At 50.8% G+C, this 13,643-nt stretch overlaps 1 non-coding gene across 1 annotated transcript; it reads left to right on the forward strand.

Annotated features, from left to right (window-relative positions):
• The first annotated feature begins 410 nt into the window (after positions 1-410).
• On the forward strand, positions 411-482 carry TRNAC-GCA (transfer RNA cysteine (anticodon GCA)). Its single transcript has one exon. It is a non-coding gene; the product is annotated as a tRNA-Cys (tRNA).
• Positions 483-13,643: the final 13,161 nt, after the last annotated feature.

A 13,643-nucleotide genomic window follows, 5' to 3' on the forward strand; every position in this document is an offset into this window, starting at 1 on the left:
AGCCCATTAAATTGTGAGCTGGAATATTTTCCATTCTTGAAATACTTATTCAGCACTTGGGTTTTTACCAGGTATACATCTAATTCATCTGGATTACACTTAAAAAAAATAATTAATGAATATTCTGTCAAATAGGTTTTGTTGGGTTGTTGGTACTTTAAACTGTAGTCAGTTCTCCAAGATCTTAGGATGAAGGGTGAGATATGCAAATGAAATGAACTGAATACTTGTGAGCACTTAGCTACTATTTGCTCTTTGCAAAGAGCCATTTTTATAAGGTTGTTTGTCACAGCAGGAAAGGCAAACACCCTTAACGCACACAGGTATCTTCCAGTTGTGTGTACTTTAAAAGCAATGTGGGTGTTTACTCTGAGGCAGAAAAACAGTACAAGCAATTCTTCTGGGCAGCTGGGGGTATAGCTCAGTGGTAGAGCATTTGACTGCAGATCAAGAGGTCCCTGGTTCAAATCCAGGTGCCCCCTGTTTTTCTGTCTAATTCAGGAGTTTCATTTTTCAGTTAACAAAATAAATAAATCATGTTCTGTCTCTGCAAAAGAGCACAAATACGCTGCTCCGGACTACGTTCTTTTCTAATTATTGGGAGAAGGGGTGCTGTTTGTTGTTCCCATGACGCAGTTTAATAGCGATTTGTTAAATCTCATCATCTGTGTAGTGGGAGAAATTAAAGATTTCTGTTCAGCTGGTTACAGGAAGGGTGGGAAGCCCAAGGAAGAGATGTAAATATAAATTTTTCAGCTCTAATGTTAATTGACTCATGCAGGATTTCCTGCAAGGCTTGATTTGCTGACTTTTGAGAGATAACTCTGACAGAGCATTTGAGATCCAGGGCTATTTACTGATCACGATTCTGCTTCAAGAGCCTTATGGGGAGATTTAAAACCTGACTTATCTGCAAAATTTTACCGGCATCAATCATATCAAAGTCACTCGGTCTGTCGCAAAGGTCAGGAGTTTAAAAGGACAAAGTGTGGCTGCGGTGGCAGGGGGAGGTAATCAAAAAGCACACTTAAAGCACACACAAAAACACACACACACACTCAATCCTGGGAACTGTAGTTTATGTCACGGCTAAAATGGCCACTGTTTCTTTAAAGCTTAAAAAGCTGGGTTAGCATGAGTCAGCGGCCTATACCGGGTTGTATACATAGAGTAAGAAATGTTAGTTTGGTTGGTGAAAGCTGGTAGTGTTGTTGTGTGTCAGTCGCTTTTGCAGAAAGACTTTCAAGAATAAAAGCAGAAAGTACTCTGCAAGGATACTTTTCTTGTGGGCTCTTTTACGCCGACAAGGGACCGAGGACCAGGCTGAGGCGACAAAGGGAGGTCAGAACTGTTAAGTCGTGGGTTGACATAGCAGCCGGCACAGCGATCTCTTCAAGTAGCTCTTTATTATGGTAAGCTGGAATAGAACTGACAGTGAACAGCTCAGCCGGCCTGTATTTATAGGCAGCCGGCTGTCACATTGTAACCAACAACAGCCCAGAGTTCCCGCCTAAAATAACTGCCGCGGACCTGAGTGAAAACTATCTACAGACCTGAGTGAAAACTATATACAGTATCCCCCTGTTGGCCCAGGGTGAAACTACACTACATAACACCCCTCCCCACCGAGATAAGGCGTTAGTTACAATCGTAATGGTTTCCTTATATACAGCACTACGCGTAATGGTTCAATTAGGCACAAAAGCATATCGGTTACATTTCCCATACTTAGACCAACAGTGATACCTGTCCAACAACATAGTCTTTTAAATGAGTTGGGCGCTTGGAAACTCTGCCAGACCGCCGGGGACTGGTAGCCAAGTCCGGAGGGCCACACAGTTCTCGCTGAGGCTGTGGTGCGACCCTAGGTGGCGTTGGAACCAACTCCCCTGGATCCGCTGCTGTGAGTGGAGCCTCCGCAAGTGGAGTGGTCTGAGTCTGTTCTGAGACGGCTTGGTTCGGCTCCACGCTGGCAGTTTGCGAGGGAGGTGTAGGTGGGGCCTCGCCATCTGTACGTGTCTCTTCTGGAGCCGCAAGCGCAGTTGGGGGCACCTCGGTAGTGTCCAAGTCCCCAACCCTGCGCCTAAGTTGGTCTATGTGCCGTCGCCACAAGCGCCCGTCTTCGAGTGCCACCTGGTACGAGCGAGGTCCAGTGACTCCCACTACTGTGGCTGGCACCCAAGGGATGTCCCCCACATAGTTCCGGGCAAAGACCTGGTTTCCTGGGACAAATGACCGTGGTGCGTTGGCACAGCCTGGGGGTTCAGCCACGGCAAAGTCTGGGTGTAGCCGGTCGAGCGGTGACCTGAGGCGGCGGCCCATAAGCAGTTCCGCAGGACTCCTCCCTGTGGCCGCATGAGGGGTGATGTGTTGCGCGAACAAGTATTTGGCGACCCGCTCATGCCAGTCTCCCCGGTCCAGGCGCGCCAGTGCCTCTTTTGTCGAGCGCACCATTCTTTCCGCTTGCCCGTTGCTGGATGGATGAAAGGGTGCCGTTAGGGCATGGCGGATGCCCAGTCCCAAAAGATACCGCTCAAACGTGCCTGACGTGAACTGCGGTCCGTTGTCAGAGACAAGGACATCAGGACACCCATGCGTTGCAAACAGGCCTCGCAGCACCCGGATGACAGCTTCGGTAGTGGTGGAGGGCATCAGGGCGACCTCCAGCCATTTGGAATAGGCATCCACCACTACCATAAAGGTCCGGCCGTGAAAGGGGCCAGCCAGATCGATGTGCACCCTCGACCAGGGTGTCTTTGGCGTCTCCCACGTGTATCCCTTAGCTGCCGGTGGTGCAGGCCTCGACTCCTGGCACGCTTGACAGGCGGACACCCAGGCAGTGATGGCATCGTCCATATTAGGCCACCAGACGTAACACCGAGCCAACGCCTTCATTTTGACAATTCCCGGGTGGCCAACGTGCAGAGCCTCCAGGACGCGCTGACGGAGTCCCTGGGGAATCACGACGCGGTCTCCCCACAGCAGACAGCCGCGATGAGCTGAGAGTTCATGTTGTCTGGTTGCGAAGGGCTGGAACTCCGATGCAAAGGGCCCTCTCCACACCCAGTTGAGCACCCGGCTGATGGTGCGATCCTGGGCAGATGCGGAGGCCACAGTGGCAGCCGACACAGGCGCTGCCGGAAGATCCTCAATCAGAAGGAGCGATGAAGCTGGAGCCGGGTCTTCCACAAATGCTGGAAGAGGGCAACGGCTGAGGGCGTCGGCATGGCCCATCGATTTCCCCGGGCGGTGGATGAGCCGGTAGTGGTAGGCAGCCAGGAAAACAGTCCATCGCAGCATGCGTGGTGAGAGGACCGGTGGAGTTGGACGATCACCGGCGAGGAGGCCCAGGAGTGGCTTGTGGTCAGTGATGAGGTCAAAAGTCCTGCCATAGAGGTATTCATGAAACCTCTTCACTCCAGCCACAAGTGCCAATGCCTCCTTGTCGAGCTGGCTGTAATTCCGTTCCGTCGGAGATAGTGTCCTGGAAAAGTAGGCGAGCGGTGCTTCTCTTCCATCTGGAAAACGGTGACTAAGGACAGCCCCGATGCCAAAAGGTGAGGCGTCGCAGGCAAGGACCAGCGGCCTGGATTCACTGTACTGTACCAGCACACTGTCCGAAGAAAGGAGAGCCTTGACCGCGTTGAAGGCCGCCGTCTCCCGATGACCCCAGGCCCAAGGCGTCTTAGTGCTAAGGAGTCGGTGAAGAGGCTCAGCCACTGTGGCTTTGTGGGGCAGGAACATGTTATAAAAGTTCAGCAGCCCCAGGAACGCCTGCAACTCCGTTTTGTTCTTTGGAGTGGGGGCCTGCTGGATAGCGCGGATCTTGGATGTGGTTGGATGAAGACCGGAGGCATCGATAAGATAGCCCAGGAACTCTACCTGTGGAACGGCGATCTGGCACTTCTCCCTTTTTACCTTGAGCCCGGCCTCCTGGAACCTGGTCAGCACGGCACGGAGGCGCTCGAACAGCTGCTGGTGTGAGTCTGCAGACACCAAGACGTCATCAAAATATGGTACCACGCCCGGAAGCCCTTGCAGGAGACGCTCCATAAGGCTTTGGAAGATGCCAGGAGCCACACTCACCCCGAACTGCAACCGGCGGCAACGGAATGCCCCCCGGTGGGTGACGATCGTCTGGGCTTCAGCAGTGGCATCATCGACTGGCAGTTGTTGATAGGCTTGGGCAAGGTCCAGCTTAGCGAAGACCTTACCCTCACCCAGGGAATGCAGCAGGTGTTGGACAACAGGAACCGGATAAGCGTGCTGCTGAAGTGCCTTGTTGATCGTGCACTTGTAGTCAGCGCAGATTCTCACCGACCCATCTGGCTTGACAGGCGTGACGATGGGGGTTTCCCACTTTGCGTGGTCAACCGGCTCCAAAACTCCTTGGGCGATCAGTTTGTCCAGTTGTTCGTCCACCTTAGCCTTGAGAGCAAAGGGAACCCGGCGTGGCTTTAGCTTGATGGGGGCGACTTGTGGATCCAGGCTAAAGGAGATGGGCGTACCTGTATATTGGCCCAAGGTGCCGTCAAAAACCTCGGCAAAGTCTTTGACCAGACCCTCAGTCTCTGCGTTAGAGATGCAGTTGATGCCGGTGACTTCCAGGCCGAGGGCATCAAACCAGTCTAGCCCTAGGAGGCTTGGCCGCTGACCTTCGACCACCACCAACCGGAGCAGGCCCGAAAAATCCTTGAAGGCGATCCGGAACCGGCCAACGCCTACCACGGGAATGTCGTTTCCCTGGTAGTCTCTCAGGTGTACGCGGTGAGAGTCGAGTTGCCTTTTGGACACTCTGGGTACCAGTCTTTTGATGGTGCTCCATGACACGATGGACAGGGCAGACCCGGTGTCGATCTCCATGTCACATGGAGCTCCTTCAATGAGCACCGTGACGTTCAGCTTGCGTCGCGTAGGCGAGTCGGTTTGGCCAATCGTGGTTCCAGACGGGCAGCGGCAGTTGGTGAGAGCAAAACAACTTTCCTTGGCAGACTGGAGTGAAGACTTGGACTTGCGAGTCGATGAAGGGGGGGTGTCAGACGGAGCCGATCGGCAGACCTTAGCGATGTGGCCCCTTCTGGAACACCTCCTACAGATGGCGTCTCTGAATCGACACTTGGCACGGGAATGGTTGCCTCCGCAGCCAGCACATTCCGGTTGGCCCTTGGACTTCTGTTGGAACTTCCTGCGCTCCCGCTTTGTCTGGTGCACATCATCGTCTTCACTGGAGGATGCCTCCTCACTGCTGGCCTCTTCATAATGCACCGGAACGGGCTCCCTAGCAAGACGCAGGCTGCTGGACTTGCGGATCTCCTGAGCGGAGCGTTCAGCAGCTTCTGAGGCCACAGCCTCCTCAATGGCTTTCTGTAGCGTGAGGTCTGGCTTGGCTAGGAGACGCCGTTGCAGATGGGTGTCCCGGACCCCGCAGACGATTCGATCCATCAGGGCATCGTCTAAGTCTCGGAACTCACAGTGCATTGCAGCCTGTCGCAGGGCGGTGGTGTAGTTGTTGATTGACTCCCCCTCTGCCTGGTTCCTGTGGTAGAACGCATGGCGGGCAGCAATCTTGGACGGCTTTGGTGCGTAGTGGTTGCGGAGCTTCTCTTGGATCGTGTCCCATGGTGATGCCTGGACTGCTTCAGGCGCAACCAACGCTCGGGCCGTCGCAAACACCTCAGGCCCACAGAGGCTGAGGAATAGGCCCCGCTTCCGATCCTGTGATACTGCTGTCAGTTCGTTGGCTTGGAGGTAGCAGTCGAACCGAGCGAGGTAGGAGTCCCATGATTCAGAGGCTGGCGCAAACGGCGGTAGAGGCACAAGTGAAGCCATGATTCCGATGCCGGCGTGAAGGGCGATGGATGGAACACAGTGCTCTAGCCAGAACAGTCAGCTCTGAACTGGTTCTGCCCAGTGATTTCGCTCAGTGATTTCGCTCTGTGATTCAGCTCAGTGATTCAGCTCAGTTCAGAGGCTGGCCGCATCTGGCTGTGCTCTGATGTCCATCCATCCCACCTTCGTCGCCAGTGTTAAGTCGTGGGTTGACATAGCAGCCGGCACAGCGATCTCTTCAAGTAGCTCTTTATTATGGTAAGCTGGAATAGAACTGACAGTGAACAGCTCAGCCGGCCTGTATTTATAGGCAGCCGGCTGTCACATTGTAACCAACAACAGCCCAGAGTTCCCGCCTAAAATAACTGCCGCGGACCTGAGTGAAAACTATCTACAGACCTGAGTGAAAACTATATACAGTATCCCCCTGTTGGCCCAGGGTGAAACTACACTACATAACAAGAACCCTTTCCTTTTGCTTTTTGCAAACACTGACAGGTTATGGGCCCAGTGTTTCTGAACATGTGCAGAGTGCAAAACGACTGAAAGCATCTCAGCAGGGAGCTGGCGAGTCCTGGTGGCGTATGGAGCCGGCGGCTGTGCGTTGGAGCAGTTGGTGGCAAGCTGTAACTGTTTGCAGCGACGCTGGAGCGGCTAGGATCTGGCAGCAACAGGCCTGCATGGCAGAAAGGCTCTCCTTCAGCGCCGGGCACTCAGCTCCCAGGTGGGCCTTGTACACAGCAAGCACAAGAAAGGCCGGTGCAGTACTTGTCTGTCCATTTCCCAACAGCAAGGGCTGGCAGATTGGCTGGCTGGACTTCCTCACCCACTTGCCTGCTTGCTTGCTCCGAGGCCGTCTCAGCTCCTGGCATCCTGGCATCAGCACCCCCTGGCCAGCGCCAGAGACATCATTTGCCTGGGGAACTTATAGCCAGGGCTGCTGCAACAAACTGCTTTGGGAGGCAGAGACGTGAGAGGGCATCCGAGGAGGGAGGGAAGAGGGATAATAATAGTAATAATAATAATAATAATAATAATAATTTATTATTTATACCCTGCCCATCTGACTGGGCTTCCCCAGCCACTCTGGGCGGCTTCCAACAAAGTATCAAAATACAGTGGTCTGTTAAACATTAAAAGCTTCCCTAAACAGGGCTGCCTTCAGGTGTCTTCTAAAAGTCTGGTAGTTGTTTTTCTCTTTGACATCTGATGGGAGGGTGTTCCATAGGGTGGGTGCCACTACCAAGAAGGCCCTCCGCCTGGTTCCCTGTAACTTGGCTTCTCGCAGTGAGGGAACCGCCAGAAGGCCCTCAGCACTGGACCTCAGTGTTCGGGCTGAACAATGGGTGTGGAGATGCTCCTTCAGGTATACTGGACCGAGGCCATTTAGGGCTTTAAAGGTCAGCACCAACACTTTGAATTGTGCTCGGAAATGTACTGGGAGCCAATGTAGGTCTTTCAAGACAGGTGTTATGTGGTCTAGGCAGCTGCTCCCAGTCACCAGTCTAGCTGCCGCATTCTGGATTAGTTATAGTTTCCGGGTCACCTTCAAAGGTAGCCCCACATAGAGCGCCTTGCAGTAGTTCAAGCAGGAGATAACCAGAGCATGCACCACTCTGGCGAGACAGTCTGCAGCCAGATAGGGTCTCAGCCTGCGTACCAGATAGAGCTGGTAGACAGCTGCCCTGGACACAGAATTGACCTGCGCCTCCATGGACAGCTGTGCGTCCAAAATGACTCCCAGGCTGTGCACCTGGTCCTTCAAGGGCACAGTTACCCCATTCAGGACCAGGGAGTCCTCCACACCTGCCCGCCTCCTGTCTCCCAAAAACAGTACTTCTGCCTTGTCAGGATTCAACCTCAAACACACAGACAACTCTACAAAGGCTGGGGATCCAGTCATGGTTGACAAGATGCCTCCAAGGGCCTGAAGGCAGCAGCTCCCTTGCCCCTATTGTCTGCCTCCCAGAATTGAGTTTTCAGCGATATAAGAATTGAAAATGGGAGTTATATTTAGTTGTGTTCACTTTTATTTGTGCTGCCGCCACCAGACAGAACCCACAAAAAGCCCTTTGTTGAAGACCTGGACCATGGCTTCCAAAGAACACCACCAACAGCTGTAGGATTACAAAGCCCACCATGCAGCGCGACTGTGAATCAAGCGTAGATGCACAATGACAGACCCTGATTTGTATTAAATACAGGCGGGATTGTGCTGTGAAGGAAGAAGCTGGGAAACCAACAGAAGGGAGGGGGGAACCAAGAAGTCACCCCCTCACACTGCGGCCACTTCATTCAAGGCAGGAGCAGAAGGTTAGTGTCAGGTGTGCGTGCAGGAGCCAGGCCCTGTGATCAGTAGGACTTTGCAGGACTGGGGCCTTCCTAAGTTTGTTCTGAAGAGGCAAGGCGTGGCCACACAGGTGAGGCCGATTGGTAACTCACAGCACCTGGTGGCAAGAGCCGGGAAGGGATATAAAGTCAGCATTTCCCTTTGGCTCTTTGCCACAGCAATACGTTCCCTGCTTTGCTGCGTTTGGCTCCTTGACTCCTCACTTCTTGACCCTCGGACCCCTGACTTCGTGACTCCTTGCTTCCTGACCCTCGGACCCCTGACTTCGTGACTCCTGGCTTCCTGACCCTCGGACCCCTGACTTCGTGACTCCTTGCTTCCTGACCCTCGGACCCCTGACTTCGTGACTCCTTGCTTCCTGACCCTCGGACCCCTGACTTCGTGACTCCTTGCTTCCTGACCCTCAGACCACTGGCTTCGTGACTCCTGGCTTCCTGACCCTCGGACCCCTGACTTCATGACTCCTTGCTTCCTGACCCTCGGACCCCTGACTTCGTGACTCCTTGCTTCCTGACCCTCGGACCCCTGACTTCGTGACTCCTTGCTTCCTGACCCTCGGACCCCTGACTTCGTGACTCCTGGCTTCCTGACCCTCGGACCCCTGACTTCGTGACTCCTGGCTTCCTGACCCTCGGACCCCTGACTTCGTGACTCCTGGCTTCTGGACTCCCATTCCTGCTCTCACCCCGCCATCTTGCCCCCGGTCCCGACGTCCCCAGCGGGGACTTAGATCACCTGTGAACCAGACCGTGACAGTTAGTGGTCTGGGGTCATGGCAGGATGAAGACCTGTTGCTATTTCTGCAGCAGGGTCCCTGTCTCCTGCATCCAGTCAGCATGAAAGGGGAACTTTGGGGCCACAGGGGGCGAAACAAAAAAGTGCCAACCCCTGATTTAAGGTATGGCGGCAGATGCCTATGCTCCTATGTAAATCAGTTCTTCATTCAGAATTACGAAGACTGGGGTCTGTATTTTTGGAGGGGGGGGGCCTGTGGCTCACCAGTAGAGCACCTGCAAAAAGCCCAGCTTTAATCCTTGGAAAGCACAAATGCCCCACCTGAATCCCTAGAGAGCGGCTGCCAGTCAATGCTGAGACAATACCCAGCTGGAAGGACCAATGGCATGACTCAGCATGAGTCAGCTTCCTAGTCTCCTTCCCTTACTCCTGGAGCAAATCCCCAACAGCATCTGCTCTTGGGATGATCAGAAAACAGCTCAGACTTCAACAGGAGCCTTCTGCCCCTCCATCAGCAGGAGGAAGAGAGAGAGAGGATGGCAGGATGAGAGAGATTGGACCAAGTTTCGTGGCCTCACCTCTTTCTTCCCAGGGAGACGGGCTGTTCTCTGCCAGCTCTTGTGTGTCAAAACCCAAAGGCAAGATATCTTGAGTAACCCGTTTAGCAAGAGGCAAGGAGGCAATCGATCGGGGACAGGAGGGATGTTTCTGCTGGAAGTGTCTCAAGTTTCGACCAGTTTCTTAACAGGAAAGTTTAGAAAGAGCAGCCCAGCACAGAGTTGAGAGAAAAAGGCCAAGTGTCATTTTTTCCACTATTTGACTATTGATCCAAAACCCTTAACTGTATTTTATATAATTGACTTTTTATTTGTAGATTGTATTGTTGTTTTATTGCTAAGGCCAGTGGCTGATGCAAATAAAGATTCATTCATTCAAAACCGTGTCATTATTATTAATTATTATTATCGGCAGGCCAACGCTGTCTGCAAACATGACTGAAGGCTTGCAAAATCAACCCTGCCGTTTGGGAATCCCTTGCAGATAACCGCAGTGCCTAGAGATGGGCAGTCAAGTCATGTATCAATAGCAGCGACCAGAGGAGAAATGAGTGCTGGGAGAAGCTCAGAGTGAAAATGCCATCGTTCATCTGCAATAGCACAACCAGATGCCTTCATCTGCCCCAGCTTCAGCGAAACATGTCTCTCCCGCATAGGTCTCTACAGCCACAGCAGGAACTGCAACCTTCCAACATCTTGACCTCACCCCCAAAGGCAGCCTCCTCCATTGTCTCCTGAGATGATGGATGCCAGCCATCATTATTAACATTTGTTGGCCTCTCTATGCAAAATACTAGAAACGGTTCAGTAAGACAAAATAAGGATGACATTAATTAAAAGCGAAAGACACAAATGCTAAATGGGTCTCCATTTGCACTGTACATTAAAAGCAGCACCATACCCCTTTAAGGACTCATGGCCTCCCCCCCCCCAAAGAATCCTGGGAACTGTAGTTTGTCAAGGGTGCTGAGAGTTGTTAGGAAGACCCCTCCCAGAGTGCAATTCCCAGAGTTCCATGGGAAGATGGATTGACTGTTAAACCAGTCTGGGAATTGTAGCTCTGTAAGGGGAAACAGGTTCTCCCTGCTTGGCAAACTATGGTTCCCTAGGTTCTTTGAGGAAAGCCCTGACTGCGTAACATGGTGTCCCACCCTCTTTCTCACCTTTCTTTGAAGGGGAAAGCAATGCGTTTTCCAGGCAAGCAGTCATCCATTCCCCCAAACTGATTTTGTCCCTCTTCTTTTTGCCCAGGTTGTTTTTCTCTGTCCTCTTGGGTTCGGCAAGAGAAGTTGGGCAGGTTCGTTTGTCGAACTGATTTTCATTATTGCACAAGGTGGCAATTTTTAGACTAAGCAGTCGGCAGCTGGAAGCCCTTTCCTTGGCCCAAATATCAGCCCAAACTGGAAGCAAATGCAAAGGGAGAGACAGCAGTAAAACAGGCTTTTTCCTCAAGTGCCTTCTGAAAACACACATTCCATCAGACTACAGTAAAGGGAGATGAGAGACTTCAGTGACTGCCAGCTCAGCTAAGAGACCAGCAATTTCTGACCCAAGCTGGTCACTAAAAGGTAAAGGGACCCCTGACCATTAGATCCAGTCGTGACCGACTCTGGGGTTGCGGTGATCATCTCGCACTATTGGCCGAGGGAGTTTCTGGGTCATGTGCCCAGCATGACTAAGCCACTTCTGGCAAATCAGAGCAGCGCACGGAAACACCGTTTACCTTCCCGCCAGAGTGGTACCTATTTATCTACTTGCACTTTGACGTGCTTTTGAACTGCTAAGTTGGCAGGAGCAGGGACTGAGGAACAGCAGCTCACCCCGTCGCAGGGATTCAAATGGCCAACCTTCTTATCGGCAAGTCCTAGGTTTAACGTGCGTCCCTCGTCGCTAAAAGGTGTATATAAAGAACAAGTACCTGAGCTTGCCTTTCCACCTCATTTACTATAAATTTGCTATAAAATACGCTCTGAAAATGTCGTTACCGTTACTGATACTGTTATCGTTATCGGCACCGTTATCGTCACCGTCACAGTTACCGATATCGTTACCGGCACCGTTATCGTCACAGTTATCGTTATCGTTACCGTTACTGATCAATCCTGGGAACTGTAGAACCCTAGAAGAGCTACAATTCCCAGCATCCTGAGCAAATACAATTCATAGGATTATTTTTTGCAGAGGGAAAATGTGTGCACACAGTTCCTGGGTTCTCCCAGGTCGCAAAAAGAACAGTTGAGCATTATTTCATTGTTGCCTGGCACATTTTGAAAAATAAAACCATATTTGAAATCAATTCACCCACAGCCCAATTAAACCTTCCACGTGATATCTGTGACTGGATCTTCCCAAGTAATGTTTTCCCCCCAAAGCAGCTGCGGCTCTGTGTGTGTGTGTGTGTGTGATATTTTGATCAGGGTTGTGGTGTTGGGGATCTGATATTTTTCCCAGCCACCCAGCCACCTGCCCACCCCCACCCTTCCTGCAGCCCAGTTTCAAATCCCTGCCCAAAATTGCTATTAGCCACGGAGGGAAAGCATGTCTGGATTCAGCCCATTTCATCCATTCATCCATTGCAAATCGTAGTTCTGGGGTGGGGGCCAATTTGAGTGGGAGCTGTAGTTTGATCTACACACACCACACCAACAGCAACACACACACACCAAAGCTCCACCCCACCCTGCTGCTTGCTTTTAGGAGAATATTATTTGGGGAGATTCAGTCACAGATATCTCCCAATGTAATGTCAATTGGGGGGGGGGAGGACAAATTGGATTTCTAGTAAGAAATCAATCTTCAGATAATAATCATTATTTTCAGGCCCCTGTCTGAGGCTTTGCCTCTGCAGCTTTTATCCTGGGTTTTAAATTTCAGTTCAGCTGAGGGAATGGCTCTCTGCTCATGTTCAGAGGCTTTGCAGTGATTAACACCTGGAGCCTGAGGTTCCAAGGCTTGAGATGCAGCTAAGATTCTTAAGGCAGTTTTTTAAAACTTCTGAAAGAGCACATTCCACCGGACATGTAAGACCCATCAAAGTCTGGCTGATTCCAAGAGACAGGAAGGGAAAAACTCAGCGTGGTGAGATGCCTTGGGTTCAAATCCTCACTCAGCTATGAAGCTTACTGGGTGACCTTGGGCCAGTCACCTTCTCCAAGCTGAATCTACCTCACAGGGTTGTTGTGAGAGTAAAATGGGGAGGGGGGAGAACCATGCAAACCACTTCAATTTTATTGGAGGAAATAATTTTTTTTTTTTTTAAAGAGTGGGTTTGTATTTATTTTCTTAGTGTGCATTTTATACGGTCTCTCCTTTCCACAGGACTGCGGGGGAAACAGAAGCTTAACATGTTATTGAGCAGAGGAAAGGCCCACTTCCTGCCTTGTAAGAATCATACCACCGCAAAACTGTGACAAGCTGTTTCATTCCACAAAGAACATGCAGAAAACAAACCAAGTTTATGGTTTTGAAAAAGGTTTTCTGCATGGTCACCTTCCAAATTCCGGGATTTTTAAAAATAATAATAATAATAATTGTATCTTTGGCTTATTGTTCAGCAAGCAAGCAGCAATTGTTGCCTTGGTCCCAAAGGGTACAAAATAGCCAGGAAGCTTTTTATATTTTTTATTTTAAACCCACCTACGTATATGGTAGCATGGCCAATCAGGGGACGGATTTGACCTAGGCCTCAAGTACAGAGGGAGCCTCAAATTTAGACAATATGTTTTTAAGCGTGCTGTCATGTTTAGAGCTGTAAATAAGAGATATGTTTTAGTAAGAGACCTTTTTTGTGGTCAACTGATACAGATTTTGTCATTTTTAAAGCATTTGAAATGTCCATCAATATTAAAAAGAAAACAGTTCTGCTGCCTCAAGGTTAGACTGAGCCAAACATGTCCCATCAGACCAATAATTAGTGCATATGCACAGAAAAAGCATTGGGGGGGAAAGGTTTTTTCTTTTTAAGAAAAAATTCAGATTTTTGGTTTTGTGTTTTGTCTTTTTTTATTTTTTATAACTGCTTGGGGGCCTCAAAAACAGGAAGCAATCTGGGCCTCTCTGAATTTCTCTCTCTTAGAGTAAACCACAGTGTATTGTTATAGTTCATTTATTTAGTATTGCTTTTCAGTTCACAGGGCCTCCTACTCTGGACGCGGGTGGCGCTGTGGTCTAAA

This window comes from Podarcis muralis, chromosome 13, assembly GCF_964188315.1.
Source record: "Podarcis muralis chromosome 13, rPodMur119.hap1.1, whole genome shotgun sequence".
NCBI classification, from domain to species: Eukaryota; Metazoa; Chordata; class Lepidosauria; order Squamata; family Lacertidae; genus Podarcis; species Podarcis muralis.